The 19,041-nt window shown below is 40.5% G+C and overlaps 1 protein-coding gene across 7 annotated transcripts in view; it reads right to left on the minus strand.

Annotated features, from left to right (window-relative positions):
* Window positions 1-13,274: 13,274 nt before the first annotated feature.
* Window positions 13,275-19,041, minus strand: part of lss (lanosterol synthase (2,3-oxidosqualene-lanosterol cyclase)) — a 33,715-nt gene continuing 27,948 nt past the window's right edge. For all 7 annotated transcript variants that reach the window (XM_060930242.1, XM_060930243.1, XM_060930239.1 and 4 more), the window contains one exon: window positions 13,275-19,000. The gene's annotated coding sequence lies outside the window, so the exon portion shown is untranslated. The remainder of the gene's footprint in view (window positions 19,001-19,041) is intronic.

Below are 19,041 nucleotides of genomic sequence, written 5' to 3' on the forward strand. Positions count from 1 at the left end.
TTGTGACTTTGTTATTACATTTTATGTATTAACCTACCAGGGACTAGATGAAAACTGGTCAGTGACTAATTCTGGTGCATTTACAATCACAAATGAAAATTCAAGATTTAGCCACATGCCTTCTTGTGCTAGGACAATTGGTAGTGAAATGTGTGATGTGACTGCTAAGCAACACTTTAATCTAGCAAACTATTAGCAACACTTTAATCGAGCAAACTGTATATGGCGCTCGCTCATTAAAAACTTCAATCCTAAAGCATTTATGGGTTGTATTGCTGCTTACCTCCTTCTCCAAAGGCGGGGTTCAGTGGTTTGGTAGGGCGGAGGTCCCCCTGAGGCTGAATCTGTGCATATTTAGGGCACCCCATTAGTTATGAAACTGGTTATTAGCACTAGTTATTAGCGCCAGCATAACGTAATATTTCATCTTGTTTATCACACAAGTCAGTTCAGTTATTAAAATGGAAAAATGTCACTGTACAAACTGTAAAAGTGTTCTCTTGATAGGCTAATCCAACCACATTCATACTGTTCATTTACCATTCGCTAATATTTTGAACACACGTGAGCGATAGCTACCTTTCTTTGGGAAAAACTGAGTGACCAGTTGCCTGCCTCTCCGGTCCCTCTCAGCTTTCAGCTGCCTTTCTTTACGTTTTTGACAGCCGCTCTTCATATTTAGTGATCATAGACTGTACGCACTCCACTGCTGGCTGGCTGCTGCACCGCGACACAGCAGCAAGTAGCGTTGCATTGATCAGCACGCAGAGTTAGCGCATCGCGCTTCTACCAGAACTGGACCGTACCATTTCGCAAAAGGGGGAGGGTTAAATGACAATATGTTGAAGAACTCAAGAAATAGACAACCTTATTCACTTAGCTCATTTTACCAGATGGAATATTGCATTGTTGTTATTTCAAAAGTCTTATTAAAATCATTAAAAGCATATTATCAGCCCCTTAAAGGGCCCCATGGCAGTGCTGGGCCCCTAGAATTGTTCTAACCTTTCCCCCCCTGGCGGCGCCCATGTTTATGGAGCGTTTGATAAAATGATTGTTTGCTGGAGGTGGCAATTCCACAGCTGGACAATAACAACTAAAGACTGACAATTTCATGCCATGTACTGTAACTTGCACCATGGTGACTCTTCCCTCAACAATATGATTCACATTCAATAATCTCACACAAGGAGTTAAGAGTATGGCAATGCCTACTTTCACCATTTTCATACCATTGTAAATTATGCACCACCCTTTTAGGATGGAATCATTAAAACCTTCTCCCTTTTGTCTCACTTCCTGCATACAGGTGATGTCATGTGACAGGTTCTTACATTGTATTACACAGTCTGCCATCTTACTTTCATACTTGTAAGTTCTCACATTGATGATACCAAGTCGGAAGTCATGATAATTTTTCTTCAGTGGTTTGGACTTTGATCTGCTGGGGGTAGTCTACATATGTTCTATTGGGACATCTGTTACCAACTATTAATTATCAAAAACTAATCATCTAATCAATTCATCTCATCAAGGAGTTAATCAACGAATTAAATAGCAATTATCATCATTATCAGACTCTCTATTGCCTTTTAAAGAGTGGTTTCAGTATGAAAGCAGCTACTTCAAATACTTCTGCCAGTGATCCGTTTGCTCATCCAGTCGCAAAACCAAGCTCCCCAGGGTGCACCTGTCAGTGATATGACGGAGGTGGAGCTGGCTTGAGTGTGAGAGGTGATTAGACTTACCAGGGCTTATAAATGCCTAGCAAACCTAGCATAAAGCGAGTTATGCATCACACAATTTGCACTTTATCAGTATCACTTGCAGATAACTGCCATGCTTGTACACTGTATAATAGACAGGATCGAACTAAGAAACTTCATTCTAGTTGATAAATAGATGCGGTGATTGGTGAAGACCAATCATATGAAGGATGCATGAGGTGACTGAGTCACTATCCAATCGGGTGCAACGTTCAATTAAGCTCAACCAGCAGCAGTATTTCAGTCTACTGCAAAATAACTATGATGGGGAAATAAATCTTATTTCTGAGGCTATTCCTCAGAAATCTGGTCTGAACTATCTTCTTGGTCAAGAGCATAAGAAAAACTGTCATTGGCTGTGGGTCATATAGACCAGAAATCAAAATGGAATGAGGGATTTGATTAATAAACAACAGGAAAAGTCATTTGAGATGAATGAAGCTCAGGTAAAAGAGAAAAAAATATCTGATTGTGAGACTAAGGAAGTTCAAGAAGAGCAAGCAGACACAGATAAAGACTTGCACAAGAATGTGGAAGAAGTTAAGCAACAGGAGATGACATTGCAGAGAGAAGTTCAAGTAGAACAAGCAGACACAGTTGAAGACTAACACAAAAATGAGGAAAAAGAGAACTAACAGAAGATGTCGTTTCAGAAAGGAACCCAACCTGAGAATGGAAACAAAAATCAAGTTTCAAGTTTGTTTGTATAGCGCTTTTAACAATAGACCCAAAGCAGCTTTACAGAATCTGAATTACCCAAGATATGAGCCAATTTTATCCCTAATCTATCCCCAATGAGCAAGCCCGTGGTGATGGTGGCAAGGAAAAACTCCCCCAGACGACACGAGGAAGAAACCTCGAGAGGGACCAGACCCAAAAGGGAACCCATCCCCACCCAGACAACAACAGACAACATGACCACAACATTAACAGTTTTAACATGAAGTCAGTTTCGTTGATGTTATAACTCTTCATTAATGGAAACTTGAGTACAAAACTCTTCATGACAACCGCAGTCCCAAAGTTAGCAAGCCAACTGTAGTCCTCAGCCACAAAAGCATTACTGTAAGTGTCCAGAGTGTCTTCCAAGTGTGACTTTCAACTGTCCATATGGGGCCGTCCTCCACAGGAGTGATGTGATAAGACTCCAACCAGACATAGGGCATCAGGATGGATCAGGCAGGTCCGTCAGCACCTCAATCCCAGGATTGACATGTAACTCAGAGGGACAGATTTTTTTTTTTTTTTGGGGGGGGGGGGGGGGGGGAGAAGAGAAAGAAAACACAGGTTGTTAGGTAAAAATCACTGTTTTTTAAAAGTTGCCAGTGGTTGCCAAAGAGGTTCACAATTACAGAGATCAGGAAGAAATAGCAAAAAATTTCTTCCACTGCCAAGTTGAACCAAACTGAGGCAACCATGGACCAACTTATTGTACAACAGTTTCTGAAAGGAAAATCCATGCTGTACACTTGTCTTTAAGAGCCAGCATATCAAAACTCCTCACAGCCAGAAAATTAACAGTCCATATTTAAACATCAGTGCAGTTTGTACCTTCCCTTCTTGCAGTGCTCAATACTTCTTTAAAAGAAAAAGGGAGCCAGTGGGAGACACCCTGGTTAAGATATTTGTGCTACACAAAGGGAAAATGAAAGACAAAACAAGTGAAAGACAATTCAGACCAGCAGCAAATATTAAAAGAGGGAGAATTGCAAGAGCTTTACATAAGGGAGTGAGCCAACTCTTCGATAGTAAACTGAAAAAAAAAACCCTCACCTGTTGCTGAACTGATTGCAGGAAACATAACCCAAAGTCTGAATAAAAATATTCTTAAAAAGTGATTAATTCAGGGGTGGCATGGTGGTGTAGTGGTTAGCACTGTCACCTCACAGCAAGAAGGTTCTGGGTTTGAGCCCAGTGGCTGACAGGGGCCTTTCTGTGTGGAGGTTGCATGTTCTCCCCGTGTCTGCGTGGGTTTCCTCCACAGACCAAAGACATGCAGGTAAGGCTAATTGATAGCTCTAAATTGACCGTGTGTGTGTGAATGGTTGTTTGTCTCTATGTGTCAGCCCTGCGATGACCTGGCGACTTGTCCAGGGTGTACCCCGCCTCTCACCTATAGTCAGCTGGGATAGGCTCCAGCTTGCCCATGATCCTCCACAGAATAAGCGGTTATGTTTAATGGATGGATGATTAATTCAGGGATTCAAAAAAAGAAAAGAATTCATAGTGATATTTTCATGGAGGTGTACCTCACTCAAAATATCATGAAGGATGTCACTTCAGATTTCCTAAGATGCCTGGGTACATACAACACTTTTTTTTGACCCCTTTGGTTTACATAATGTATACTGAAAAAGGAATAAGCATAATTGAGCAACACCTGAGAAAGAAGATCCCATTGACCTTATATTTGGATGCTACTGGTAAGGTTGTATCCAAAGTTCCCAGTCAGTAAAGTTATTAAATAGTTTTCCAAATAAAAATTCCCTCCAAATTATGCAAAAGCACATTTTTTCCCGAACTAACTGTTGTAGTATAACCAACAGGAGACTGTTGATGTGTACAGTGATTTTGGTGACACCACAGTGAACAAGGGTGAAGATATTGAATATTTTCGTAGCATCTCTTTTTGGTCTTGCACTTTTAAGACCGTCCCTGTGCACTTGTCTCACAGCCGACTGCACAGAGAGACCAGTGTTATTAGTCCAGCTCAGAGAACGATTTGTTTTGATTAAGATCGGGTTGTAGCTCGTTGTCAACCTTGGTACAGTAGGAAAGAGGCATCTTTTGGGTTTTAACGTTTCACTGAAGAGTTATTAATCCGGGAAGCTTGAATCTGTGAACATATTTCCAACTTTACCACAGTTCAACCCAAGCATGAAACAGAACTTGATTAAATCATGTAAATGAGCCATATTACCAAGTTTATTTCCCATATTACCCAGTTTATTCTCCACACACCTCATTCAAACCATAGATTCAAACATGAGTTTAAAGTTATCATGTTATAACGTGAAAAGCTTCACATTTTAACAATATGAATGATCATGTTATAACGTCGTACCAAATTATCATGTTATAATGTGAAATGCTTCACGTAATAATGTGAAAAGACATTGTTATAACAATAAACCTTCTGGGCCGCATGGTGATGCAGTGGTTAGCACTGTCACCTCACAGCATGAAGGTTCGGGATCGAACCTCACGGTTGACGGGTCCTTTCTGTGTGAAGTTTGCATGTTCTCCCTGTGTCTGTGTGGGTTTACTCCAGGTGCTCTGGTTTCCTCCCACGGTTCAAAGACATGCAGATTCAGTAAAAAATACTCAGCCCCTGGGGTTGTCTCGGCCAGTGCATACTTAGTGCCGGTCCCTGTGGCAACCCCTAACAGGAGCAGCCAAAGGAAGATAACAAACTTTTCACGTGATAGTGATTTTTTTTCTTTTCTCTGGTGTAGCAGTAATACACTTCTGTAGAACTCAGATCAGCAGGAAGCACTTTTTTTTGCATAGCTTTGAAAACATTCGAAACATTTCTAAATAATGTGACGTGATGAAACTGCATTCAGGCTAGTCACATGATTTTCATTTTTGATCCAGTCTCTGAAGCAATGGCTGTGTTCGAATGTCTCAAAACGCCACACTTCAAATGAATCACATCAATTCAGATCTGACATCACTGTAATATAGACTCTAAAGAATAGAACGTATTGTTGTCAGAGGTTTTATTGCTCAGTCGCTAGTTAGTTGCTAATTCTAGCTTTCACCCTGTTTTCAGCCTTACTGTGTAACTGCTCGAATGAATGCTCACCCACGCCCTGTCATGGATAAGTGGTATTGCAAATACATGGGATGGAACGGACCCATTTTCAAGTGATCAAAAATATTGGAATATATGACTGACAGGTGTTTCTTGTCACCAAACATCTTCAGAGCAAAAACAAGCTTTTCCAGTATTTTGGAAGGGACTGTATGTATAGTACAAGTTACGTTTTTTAAGCTTCAGGATAGTATTTCCTTTCAACTGAGTGATATAATGGAGTGTAACATAATCCTTGCTGGAGGTGCTCTCCCAAGCCATGTTCAGTTTGCTATGAGTTTGGCTCTTCAGGCATAATCAGTGAATGGGACACACCCATCACACCTTGACCTCACTAAGGCCAAGTTACAAAGAAACATTCCAGTGTGCACAAAGAAACATTCCAGTGTGCCCAACAAAGTAAACATCTTTGTGTGAGGAGCTCTACAGCTTCGGTTATGTTCAAGTTTGGTTTATGCAGATAATGCAAGGTAGAGTAAGTAGTCTTTGTTATTATTTAAGGTTACTCATCTCAGTTAAACATGAGGCTTACTCTGAGAACAAGTGCACCTAAAGTGGTGGCAGCTAGAATGCATTTCTGTGAGTCACTCTGGCTAAGGGCATCTGCCAAATGCCCAAAATGTACATGTTTTGTCCATACTTCATTTTTTTTCACACTAGGCAACAGAGAACTGGGTTACCTGGTACTGGTAGAAAGCAGGAGTCCTACAAATATTACAGCATATTACAACTGAAAGGTCTATGAAAAACAACAGTGATTATGGAAATCTATCTCTCCTTTTCCTTCCTTTGAACTCTACAAGTTTCAACCATATGCTTTTAGAATTAAGAAACAAGGCAAACAGACTTATGATGGTTATTTTATTTTTGCCACTGACAGCATGGTGGTGCAGTGGTTAGCACTGTCGCCTCACAGCAAGAAGATTGTGGGTTCGAGTCTCATGGTCAATGGGGGCCTTTTGGTGTGGAGTTTGCATATTCTCCCTGTGTCTGTGTGGGCTTCCTCCGGGTGCTCTGGTTTCTTCACACAGTTCAAAGACATGCTGATCAAGTAAAAATACCCAGCTACCGGGGTTGCACAAGCCAGTGCATACTTAGTGCCAGTTCCAAGCCCAGATAGATTGGGGAGGGTTGCGTCAGGAAGGGCATCCGGTGTAAAAACCTATGCCAAATCAAATATGCAGATCATAAATAGGGAAGGATGACGCCTAATGAAACAGCCAGAAGATTACTACTCTACTTTGCCCCTAAGTGGAATAACAGTGATTCGCTATTTTTCCGCATGATTGGACACCCTTGATATATTCATTTCTAGCTGCTTAATTGAAATTCAGAGTGCAACTTTACACTGATAAAGGAAGTGTAACTATTTTATTTAGCCTTTTTTTTGTCAAGAATCAGAATCAGGTTTATTGCCAAGTACGTTCTCACATATACAAGGAATTTGCTTTGGTGTTTGTTGCATGACAATTAAAATACCCCCCCCCACACACAAAGAGACAAAAGGCTGACACATTTCATTTAAATGTTTTCTTGATAAAAAGAGAATAAAAACGATAGCTAACAATGATGTAAAACCCTCTTCAACACCTCTTTAATTCTTACAGTAGTAAAAGGGTACAGATCATTACATGCTAGCTGAACATCTTATTAGCTAGTGTTGCTGCAAAACCCTGTTTGTTAACATCATGATAGGCACTGCTATGAATCATGATAAGTTTAATTGAAGGCACAGTGAGATGGCTTAACAAAATTTATTGTGAACAAATAATAGCGTGTAGGATACAAAATACATGTGTGTGTGGGGGGGTGTTTGATCACTCATTTCACTCCTATAAATGTTAGATTAATTAAGATTGACATGGGACATGAAAATATGGTCTACATCTATCAATCTAACTTTTGCAGAGGGAAGAATCAGTGGGGATCGCAGGAAGTTAAATAAGAGGGACAGGAGAAAAGGGTGTTTCAGTAAGATGCCATGCAAACTCTCATCAGGCTAATGTTTAACATTTTGTGTATTTATACTACATATATTTTTTAACTAGTGTATTCATAGTTCTGTTACACTAGGAATGGTATAAATGTGACCATTGACTAATTGCCAAATAATTCATATGCACTCATATCTCATGTCAAATGAAATGTGTTATCTCAGACAGGTGGCTCCAAAGGCACACTCATGCCAAACAAACTGAACTGCCACTGACAGTCTTTCGCCATAGTCACACTAATGGAAAACTGATTCAAATTTGATTCCAGGCTTAATTCAATTGAATCATTGAGTCTCTAATACTCTTAAAACTAAGAGTATTAGAGACTCACTCTTTGAAATGAACAATCTGTCATGTCATAAAATTGATTTATAGTTGAAGTTGACTGATAATGTACAATAATTTCTTAAAAATATTTTTGCAGTAAATTAATTTGAGGTCAGGCTTTTATGGTGCCTCAAGATTAAAAGGTAGACTGCCTTTCAGATTTTTCAAGTGTAGGTCATAAAAAGAATTTTCCCTGACACCCAATTATTTTTGCTTAGTGGACCAAAAGCTACTGAATTCAAATCACAGATTTCCAATTTTATTAGTTTTTTTTTTTTTTAAATAGAACAATTAGAGAATTTAGGGCCACGTGGCCCTAAATTCTCTATTTTTTCTTGCTTCACCATGACCAAATTTAGGATGCTATGTTGTGCATCATATGGTGGGCTTTCCCTGTTCACGCAAGGCATTGTGGGATACAAATTTGAAACAGGAGAGGAAAATGGAGGACGCAAATGAAATGTGGAAGACCGACTACAGTAATGAAAAGTGAGAAGAAAAGATGTTATGTTGTGAAGGAAAAGAAACGCAGGACCAAACTAATAAATATCGGCGAGCACCTCGGTGTGATCAGCTGTTCGTTTAGCGACAGAATGATGTAACTGTCAGTGTACGGTCAAGGTAAACCTGTAGATGGCAAGAATGCAACACTGGATGCCAGCTGCTGTAAAACCCAAAAGAAGAAGGAAAAGAAGAAGGTAAACTTGTGCATGTGCACACTGGACTTCCTCTGTCTGCTTGACTGCGCGAAGCGAACAATTTCATGCACATTATTTGCTAGGGAATCCCCTCAAATTAAATAACTTCCCAGCCACAGAATGGCCTGTTTTTGTTTTTTTTTTGAGATATTGCAGAAATAAACATATCACAATGACCAAATTTCAGAGGGAAATAAATTTCACTGATTTTATGAACTCGAAAGGCTGTATAGCTTTAAATGTGATTGATCTTGCCCATTTCTTTAAAAGTGCTACAATAAAACCCACATCATTCTCTCCTCAGAAATACTGTGAAGTATTGTATATTAGTTTCCCTGATTGTTACCAAACTCACCAAATGAATATAGAAGTTAAAGGTGAGTATAGAGCTATAAACAATAAAAACATCTGAATTATTACAAAGTTTCACAAATCAGTATAAATGTAACTATAAAAAGCGGTAAGTGATGCAAGATCAGTAGGCCAATGGCAATTAACTATGTACAGTGGTGCTTGAAAGTTTGTGAACCCTTTAGAATTTTCGATAGTTCTGCATAAATATCACTGAAAACATCATCAGATTTTCACAGAAGTCCTAAAAGTAGATAAAGATAACCCAGTTAAACAAATGAGACAAAAATATTATACTTGGTCATTTATTTATTGAGGAAAATGATCCAATATTACATATCTGTGAGTGGCAAAAGTATGTGAACCTCTAGGATTAGCAGTTAATTTGAAGGTGAAATTAGAGTCAGGTGTTTTCAATCAATGGGATGACAATCAGGTGTGAGTGGGCACCCTGTTTTATTTAAAGAACAGGGATCTATCAAAGTCTGATCTTCACAACACACATTTGTGGAAGTGTATCATGGCATGAACAAAGGAGATTTCTGAGGACCTCAGAAAAAGCATTGTTGATGATCATCAGGCTGGAAAAGGTTACAAAACCATCTCTAAAGAGTTTGGACACCACCAATCCACAGTCAGACATTGTCTACAAATGGAGGAAATTCAAGACCATTGTTACCCTCCCCAGGAGTGGTCGACCAACAAAGATCACTCCAAGAGCAAGGTGTGTAATAGTCAGCGAGGTCACAAAGGACCCCATGGTAACTTCTAAGCAATTGAAGGCCTCTCTCACATTGGCTAATGTTAATGTTCATGAGTCCACCATCAGGAGAACACTGAACAACAATGGTGTGCATGACAGGGTTGCAAGGAGAAAGCCACTGCTCTCCAAAAAGAACATTGCTGCTCATCTGCAGTTTGCTAAAGATTACGTGGACAAGCCAGAAGGCTGTTGGAAATATGTTTTGTGGACGGATGAGACCAAAATAGAACTTTTTGGTTTAAATGAGAAGCATTATGTTTGGAGAAAGGAAAACACTGCATTCCAGCATAAGAACCTTATCCCATCTGTGAAACATCGTGGTGGTAGTATCATGGTTTGGGCCTGTTTTGCTGCATCTGGGCCAGGACAACTTGCCATCATTGATGGAACAATGAATTCTAAATTATACCGGCAAATTCTAAAGGAAAATGTCAGGACATCTGTCCATGAACTGAATCTCAAGAGAAGGTGGGTCATGCAGCAAGACAACGACCCTAAGCACACAAGTCGTTCTACCAAAGAATGGTTAAAGAAGAATAAAGTTAATGTTTTGGAACGGCCAAGTCAAAGTCCTGACCTTAATCCAATGGAAATGTTGTGGAAGGACCTGAAGCAAGCAGTTCATGTGAGGAAACCCACCAACATCCCAGAGTTGAAGCTGTTCTGTATGGAGGAACGGGCTAAAATTCCTCCAAGCCAGTGTGCAGGACTGATCAACAGTTACCGCAAACGTTTAGTTGCAGTTATTGCTGCACAAGGGGGTCACACCAGATACTGAAAGCAAAGGTTCACATACTTTTGCCACTCACAGATATGTAATATTGGATCATTTTCCTCAATAAATAAATGACCAAGTATAATATTTTTGTCTAATTTCTTTAACTGGGTTATCTTTATCTACTTTTAGGACTTGTGTGAAAATCTGATGATGTTTTAGGTCATATTTATGCAGAAATATAGAAAATTCTAAAGGGTTCACAAACTTTCAAGCACCACTGTATGTGCACTCTTAGTTGTATTTGCAGAGGATGAAGATGTCTTTTTTTTCTTCTGGTCTGTTTGCAAATTTACACTCTGTACAACCCCGATTCCAAAAAAGTTGGGACAAAGTACAAATTGTAAATAAAAATGGAATGCAATAATTTACAAATCTCAAAAACTGATATTGTATAAACAACAGAACATAGACAACATATCAAATGTCGAAAGTGAGACATTTTGAAATTTCATGCCAAATATTGGCTCATTTGAAATTTCATGACAGCAACACGTCTCAAAAAAGTTGGGACGGGGCAATAAGAGGCTGGAAAAGTTAAAAGGTACAAAAAAGGAACAGCTGGAGGACCAAATTGCAACTCATTAGGTCAATTGGCAATAGGTCATTAACATGACTGGGTATAAAAAGAGCATCTTGGAGTGGCAGCGGTTCTCAGAAGTAAAGATGGGAAGAGGATCACCAATCCCCCTAATTCTGCACCGACAAATAGTGGAGCAATATCAGAAAGGAGTTTGATAGTGTAAAATTGCGAAGAGTTGGAACATACGTATCATCATCTACAGTGCGTAATATCATCAAAAGATTCAGAGAATCTGGAAGAATCTCTGTGCGTAAGGGTCAAGGCCGGAAAACCATACTGGGTGCCCGTGATCTTCGGGCCCTTAGATGGCACTGCATCACATACAGGCATGCTTCTGTATTGGAAATCACAAAATGGGCTCAGGAATATTTCCAGAGAACATTATCTGTGAGCACAATTCACCGTGCCATCCGCCGTTGTCAGCTAAAACTATAGTTCAAAGAAGAAGCCGTATCTAAACATGATCCAGAAGCGCAGACGTCTTCTCTGGGCCAAGGCTCATTTAAAATAGACTGTGGCAAAGTGGAAAACTGTTCTGTGGTCAGACGAATCAAAATTTGAAGTTCTTTATGGAAATCAGGGACGCCATGTCATTCGGACTAAAGAGAAGGACGACCCAAGTTGTTATCAGCGCTCAGTTCAGAAGCCTGCATCTCTGATGGTATGGGGTTGCATTAGTGCATGTGGCATGGGCAGCTTACACATCTGGAAAGACACCATCAATGCTGAAAGGTATATCCAGGTTCTAGAGCAACATATGCTCCCATCCAGATGACGTCTCTTTCAGGGAAGACCTTGCATTTTCCAACATGACAATGCCAAACCACATACTGCATCAATTACAGCATCACGGCTGCGTAGAAGAAGGGTCCGGGTACTGAACTGGCCAGCATGCAGTCCAGATCTTTCACCCACAGAAAACATTTGGCGCATCATAAAACGGAAGATATGACAAAAAAGACCTAAGACAGTTGAGCAACTAGAATCCTACATTAGACAAGAATGGGTTAACATTCCTATCCCTAAACTTGAGCAACTTGTCTCCTCAGTCCCCAGACGTTTACAGACTGCTGTAAAGAGAAAAGGGGATGTCTCACAGTGGTAAACATGGCCTTGTCCCAACTTTTTTGAGATGTTGTCATGAAATTTAAAATCACCTAATTTTTCTCTTTAAATGATACATTTTCTCAGTTTAAACATTTGATGTGTCATCTATGTTCTATTCTGAATAAAATATGGAATTTTGAAACTTCCACATCATTGCATTCCATTTTTATTTACAATTTGTACTTTGTCCCAACTTTTTTGGAATCGGGGTTGTATAAAACACTAGCAACTCTTGCCATTATTCCATAGTCATTACTGAAGTAAAAATTCTCAACGATGCACATGGGGAGTGACAGCTAGGCTGTTTGGTTTGATCCTACTGACAAGCTACTGTAGCACAAATTGCTGAGAAAGTCTAACGCTGGCTATGATAGAAAGGTGCCAGGACACACAGTGCATCACAGCTTGCTACGTATGGAGCTGCAGCCACAGATTGGTCAGAGTGTCCATGCTGACCCCTATCCACCATCAAAAGCGCCTACAATAGGTATGTGAGCATCAGAACTGGATCATGGAAGAATGGAAGAAGGTGGCATGGTCTGATGAATCACATTTTTCTTTTACATCATGTGGATGGCCAGGTATGTGTGTTGTTTACCTGGGAAAGAGATGGCACCAGGATGCACTATAGGAAGAAGGCAAGCCAACGGAGGCAGTGTGATTCTCTGGACAATGTTCTGCTGGGAAAACCTTGGGTCCTGGCATTCATGTTACTTTGATATGTACCGCCTCCCTAAACATTTTTGCAGACCAAGTATACTCCTTCATGGCAATGGTATTCTCTAATAGCAGTGGCCTCTTTCAGCAAGGTGTGGACTTAGGCTCCACATTCCCCCGATCTCAATCTGATTGAGCATCTGTGGGATGCGCTGGACAAACAACTCTGATTCATGGAGGCCCCACCTCACAACTTACAGGACTTAAAGGAGCTGCTGTTGATGATGTCTTGGTGCCAGATACCACAGCACACCTTCAGAGGTCTTTTGAAGTCTATGCCTCAATGGGTTACAGCTATTGGCAGCATAAGGGGGACCTATAAATCAATCATGCATACATACACGGTACCAGTCAAAAGTTTGGACACACCTTCTAATACAGTGCTTTTTCTTTATTTTTTTATGAATTAAAGTACACTTCATGTCTTTTAGTTGAGCAGTTCATGCCATAATATGGATTACTACAGTTGTGGAATAGGGCTATTTACTGTATTTTTTATTATTTACTGTTTGATCTCAAATGCATTAAGAAAGCAAGAAATTCCACTAATTAACTTTTGACAAGGCAGACCTGTTACCAGAAAAGCATTCCAGGTGACTCTTCACACCTACTCATTCATAGGTTCTTTCTGTATTATGACTATTTTCTACATTGTAGAACAATACTGAAGACATCAAAACTATAAAATAACACATGGAACATACATGGAATTATGTTGTAAACAACAACAAAAGTGTTAAACAAAATATGTTTCACATTTAGATCTTCAAAGTAGCCACCATTTACCTTGAGGACGCTTCGCACAGTATTGGCATCATCTTAACCAGCTTCATGAGGTAGTCACCTGGAATACTTTAGTTTATTCATGTTCATTCAAATGTTCTAATTTTGTGCATTCAGGATGAATATATTGCCTCCTCTGTGATATACATCTTTTCTGTCATGCTCTCTTTCTTAGCCATGCTATTCTCTGATACCAAAGTATACAAATAATGTGAGTGGACAAAGAGCTCAGTTTCCCCTCTGTAGCATAGAAGTACTTCAAAAAGGTTTGCTTCTGGGTATTTTTATCCCCTTTACAGGCTAAATAAAATAGTTGTTTGTTTATAGCTGGAGTGTTTTGCGTAATAATGGTTAAAAACGCTATATTTAGCTGTAGCTAAGTTCTTTATGATCTATTTGGACTAATACAGTTTTCTCTTGATTTACATTCCCCATGAAGGATACCAAAAATACTTTGTCAAATCCTTCCTATATTTTTAATTTCATTTGATAAATTCTGTAAACTGAAAATTATGATATAAGAAAATGTGATTATAGATATAAATGTTTATAATGAACAAAATAAAACAAAATTAGGTCCTTTATACATATTTTACATATATAGGTCCAGTTTGCTTTACTTTTACTTTATTTTCTACACTTTAGAATAATAGTGAGATCAAAACGATTAAATAAGACATAGGCCTATTGAATTGTACAGTGACTACAATGTGTTTATGAAAATAAATAAATTTTTAAATGTTGTATCTCAACAATCCATATCATGGTTTCCAGTGAAGGAACAGCTCTTAACCAAAACCTACATTATGAAATTTTTCGTACTGTGAGGTTCATTTTGGCTTGGTACAATGCTAGAGCACAAAAAAACCCAAAAACAAAACCCTGATATTTTGTGGATCACAAGCTAGCTAAATAACCTAATAGCAGAGTCATTTAAATACATTTTTAGGGAGATGCAACCTTGCTGTAGCTCTCTAAAAGCTTTTTTGAAATCATATCTTTAACATGTTCAAGATGAAAAGAAGGAATATTATCTACCATTAAAGATAAAAAGAGGACTGCTAACATTTTGTTGTGAGTATTAAGAATTTTTATAGTGGCAGTCTACTTTGGGACCATCATGACTTTAGGCAGATCCACTTTCTCTTTCTCTCTCCATCAGAGGTCAGATCAGGTCCTTTTTTTCCCCCCAAAGAATCCTATTTCAATATTATGATTTAATTTTGCTTGCCAGTGTCAGGATGCAGGCACTTACAGATGTAATTGCAAGAAGAAGCGGTGAGCAAAGTGAACTGAGCCAAAATCGTGACGCAAGAGTCGTAGTCAGACGGCAGGCGAGGGTCGATCAATTGGCAATCAGAGTTATGTAGACAAAACAGGAAGCGAGAACAGTGAAAAGATAGAGAGAGTGAACAACAGCAAAACAGACAGAGAATAACAAAGGCTCGGTATGGACTGGGAACTCAATGATACTTCGAGTTGATACTATGTGAAGGAGAGGTTTAAGTAGCGTGGTGGTGATGAGTGAATGAGCAACAGCTGAGTTCAATACTCCGGTGACAGGGGGCGCTGTGAATCTTGGTTGTTGTAGTTCTGAGTGGCCCTGTTTGAAGTTTGGTTAGCGCTGCTGGTTTCAGTGCCCTTACTGACAGAACCAGGTAAAGAAGAGAGCCCATCTGGCCTGGCGTGGATTGAGACGCTTGGCCTTCTTGAGGTATTCTAGGTTTTTGTGGTCAGTGGGTACTGTGAAGGGATGAGTGGCTCCCTCCAGCCAGTGTCTCCACTCCTCAAGAGTGAGTCTGATGGCTAAGAGTTCATGGTTACCGACATAGTTTCTTTCAGCAGATGTGAGCTTCCTGGAGAAGAAAGCTACAGGGTGAAGTTTGTGCTTCTCGCCATAACGTTGGGATAAGATCCCTCCAACCCCTGTGTCAGATGCGTTGACCTCTACGACGAAAGTCTTTGTTGGGTCAGGATGTTGCAGAACCGGGGCTGAGGTGAACATTCCCTTCAGACGATTGAAGGCTTCTTCAGCAGAGGAATTCCATTGCAGTCGTCTGGGTCCCTTCTTAAGCAAGGCTGTTAGGAGAGCTGTAGTTGTGCTGAAACCTCGACTGAAATGACAATAGAAGTTTGCAAAACCCAAGAATCGTTGAAGTTCCTTGACAGAGGTGGGCACAGGCCAGGATGTGACTGCGGAAACTTGAGGAATCCATGCTTACTCCTTCTGAACTTATGATGTAGTCTAAGAAGGTGATTTGGTTCCAGTGGAATTCGCACTTCTCAGCTTTGACATAGAGGTGATTATCCAATAAGCGTCGGAGAACTGCTCTGACGTGTTCTCTATGGCTCTTTTCCTCCTGGGAATATATTAAAATATCGTCAATGTATGCTATGATGTAGACTCCCAACATGTCTCATAGTACGTCATTGATCAGACACTGAAAGACGCTGGGAGCCGAAGAAAGGCCATAAGGCATTACCCAGTATTCAAAGTGACCAGTGGTTGTACTGAATGCGGTCTTCCACTCCTCACCCTTCCTGATTCTTATCAGATTATAGGCACTATGCAGGTTGAGTTTTGAAAATATCTTGGCTGAACAAAGCTGCTCTAGAGCAGCCGGAACAAGAGGCAGAGGATAAGGGTATTTAACTGTAACCTGGTTAAGCCCTCTATAATCTATACAAGGCCGAAGACTGCCACCTCACTTTTTGACAAAAAAAAAAAGCCTGCTGAGGCTGGTGATTTAGAGGGAGGGATGCATCCTTGGTTGAGGGCTTCCTGAATGTACTCTTCCATGGCAGCGTGCTCTTTCTGGGAAAGGGAATAAATTTGACCACGTGGAGGTGACATACCTGGTAGAAGGTTGATGGCACAGTCATATGGTCTGTGAGGTGGTAGTCCACAAGCTTTCCCTTTACTGAAGACCTCCTGCAGGTCAAGGTAACACTCCGGGATATTTTCAATGGAGTCTGGCTGCAGACTTTCCACTGGCGTGGAACAGACACATAGTTGGGGATGTGCAAGACAATGTTGGAAACAGGTGGGCGACCACTGCAGAATTTTTTTTATTATGCCAAGAGATCAATGGGTCATGAAGTTGTAGCCAAGGATACCCCAGAATGATGTCGTGATGTTCAGTGGTGGTTACATAGAGAGAAATTTGCTCTGAATTGAGTGCTCCCACTTGAATGAAGATGGGAGCGGTCCTGGCAGTAACCCGGCCTTCACCTATGGGTCCTTCGTCAGTAGTTCGAATGCTGAGTGGACTCTGCAGAGGGGTTGTGGGCAGGTCATGCTTCCGGACAATCGCGCTGCTGATGAAATTCCCCTCTGCCCCCGAGTCTATGAAGGCAGTCAGGATGTGTGTGGAGGACACCAGCTTTAACAATACAGGCATTTTGAATGATTGTGCATTAAATTTTTGATCTGGACTCACCGCCTGAGTAGTGGGTTCCACTGGCTTGGAGCAGGACGGACGGATGAGACACTGATTTATCTTGTGCGCTGAACTCCCATAGTAAAAACAGAGACCTTCTCTCCTCCTTTCTTGCTCAGATCTTTTCAGGTGAGTGTGGGACACTTCCATGGGTGCACTTTCTTCAGTGCGATGAACAGGCTTGGAGGTGTCCTTAAGAGATGGCCAGCTGGTGAGCAAATGATCCAGCCGGACCGCCAAGTCAATAAGGGAGTCTAGCATCATGCTTTCATCCCTACAAACCATTTCGCTGAGCATCTCTGGACGGAAGCCCTGACGGAACACTGCTTTCAAAGCCGGTTCATTCCATCCACTGGCTGCGGCAAGGGTCCGAAAGTGCAAGGCGTATTCTGCAACTTTTCTTGAGCCTTGCTTCATGGTGAGGAGACTCTCTCCAACTTCGATGCCTTCAGGTTCGTGATCAAACACTTGTTTGAAGAAGTTTGAGGAAACGCTCATAGGAAGTCATGTGTTTGCCTCCTTTGTTTGAGGAAACGCTCATAGGAAGTCATGTGTTTGCCTCCTTTACGCCATACAATGCTGGCCCATTGCAGTGCCTTGCCAGTGAGGAAGGATAAGAATTTGGCGATCTTGTGTTCAGCCAAGGGACGTGGCATAGTGGCGAAGTACAGGGAGCACTGTAGCAGAAACCCCTTACAAGCAGTCGTATCTCCGGCATATTTTTCAGGAACTGGGAGCTGTAGCATGGCACTAGAAGATGCCTCAAGGCGTGGAAGGAGGGCCTGCGACATCACAGTTGCAAGTTGTGTCATCCACGTATTAAGGTTGATGCTTATCAACCTAACAACTACCCCTGAGCGTTCAGTGCAGTTTGTTTTGCTTCCTCTGCTACATCCATTAAAGGCAAAGCATCCTGTCAGGATGCAGGCACTTACAGATGTAATTGCAGGAAGAAGTGGCGAGCAAAGTGAACGGAGCCAAAATCGTGAAGCAAGAGTCATAGTCAGAAGGCAGGCGATGGTCGGTCGATCGGCAATCAGAGTAACGTAGACAAAACAGGAAGCGAGAATGGTGAAAGGATATCGAGAGTCAGGAACAACAAAACAGGCAGAGAATAACACAGGCTTGGTATGGACTGGGAACTCAGAACGATACTTCGCGTCAATACTGTGTGAGGGAGAGGTTTAAGTAGCGTGGTAGTGATGAGTGAATGAGCAACAGCTGAGTTCAATACTCCGGTGACAGGGGGCGCTGTGAATCTTGGCCGTTGTAGTTTTGAATGGCCATGTTTGTAGTTTGGTTAGCGTTGCTGGTTTCAGTGCTCTTACTGACAGCCAGGACAGTCCTAACCTGTTTTTTCATGTACCATAAATAGGAACACACCTATTTCATTCACTGTTTAGATACCCAACATATAGAATGGTGGACACATGCTATAATAGATAGCAAAGTTAACAATTAAATGCAGCTGTGTAAAAAAAAAAAAAAAATGAAAAAAATTGAAAAATTTTAATTTAAATAAAAAAAAACTCTTTCAGTTCAGTTTGGTTTAGTTCCGTTCATTCAGTTTAGTTGCAAGCACCTACTAAGAATTTTAGGCAAATTAAAAAAAAAAAAAAAAGTATGAATAACATATTATACATGTACAGTAAGCAATGTAAACCCTTTTATTCAATTCAAAGCCATATAAGGTGTGTGTTTATATATATATATATATATATATATATATATATATATATATATATATATATATATATATAAGCTAGGAAGAGATTAATGATTTTTCATAGGCTGCTTGGGACAAGCTGTAGATTTGTTTATGAAACATCTTCATGCTCTAATCAGAGTCAGAGCTGCTGCTGCTGCTGCTGCCAGAATGCTGTGGGAAAGATGGCACTCATTAAAACAATGTATAGAAAT

This window comes from Neoarius graeffei, chromosome 9 (genome assembly GCF_027579695.1).
Source record: "Neoarius graeffei isolate fNeoGra1 chromosome 9, fNeoGra1.pri, whole genome shotgun sequence".
Taxonomy (NCBI): domain Eukaryota; kingdom Metazoa; phylum Chordata; class Actinopteri; order Siluriformes; family Ariidae; genus Neoarius; species Neoarius graeffei.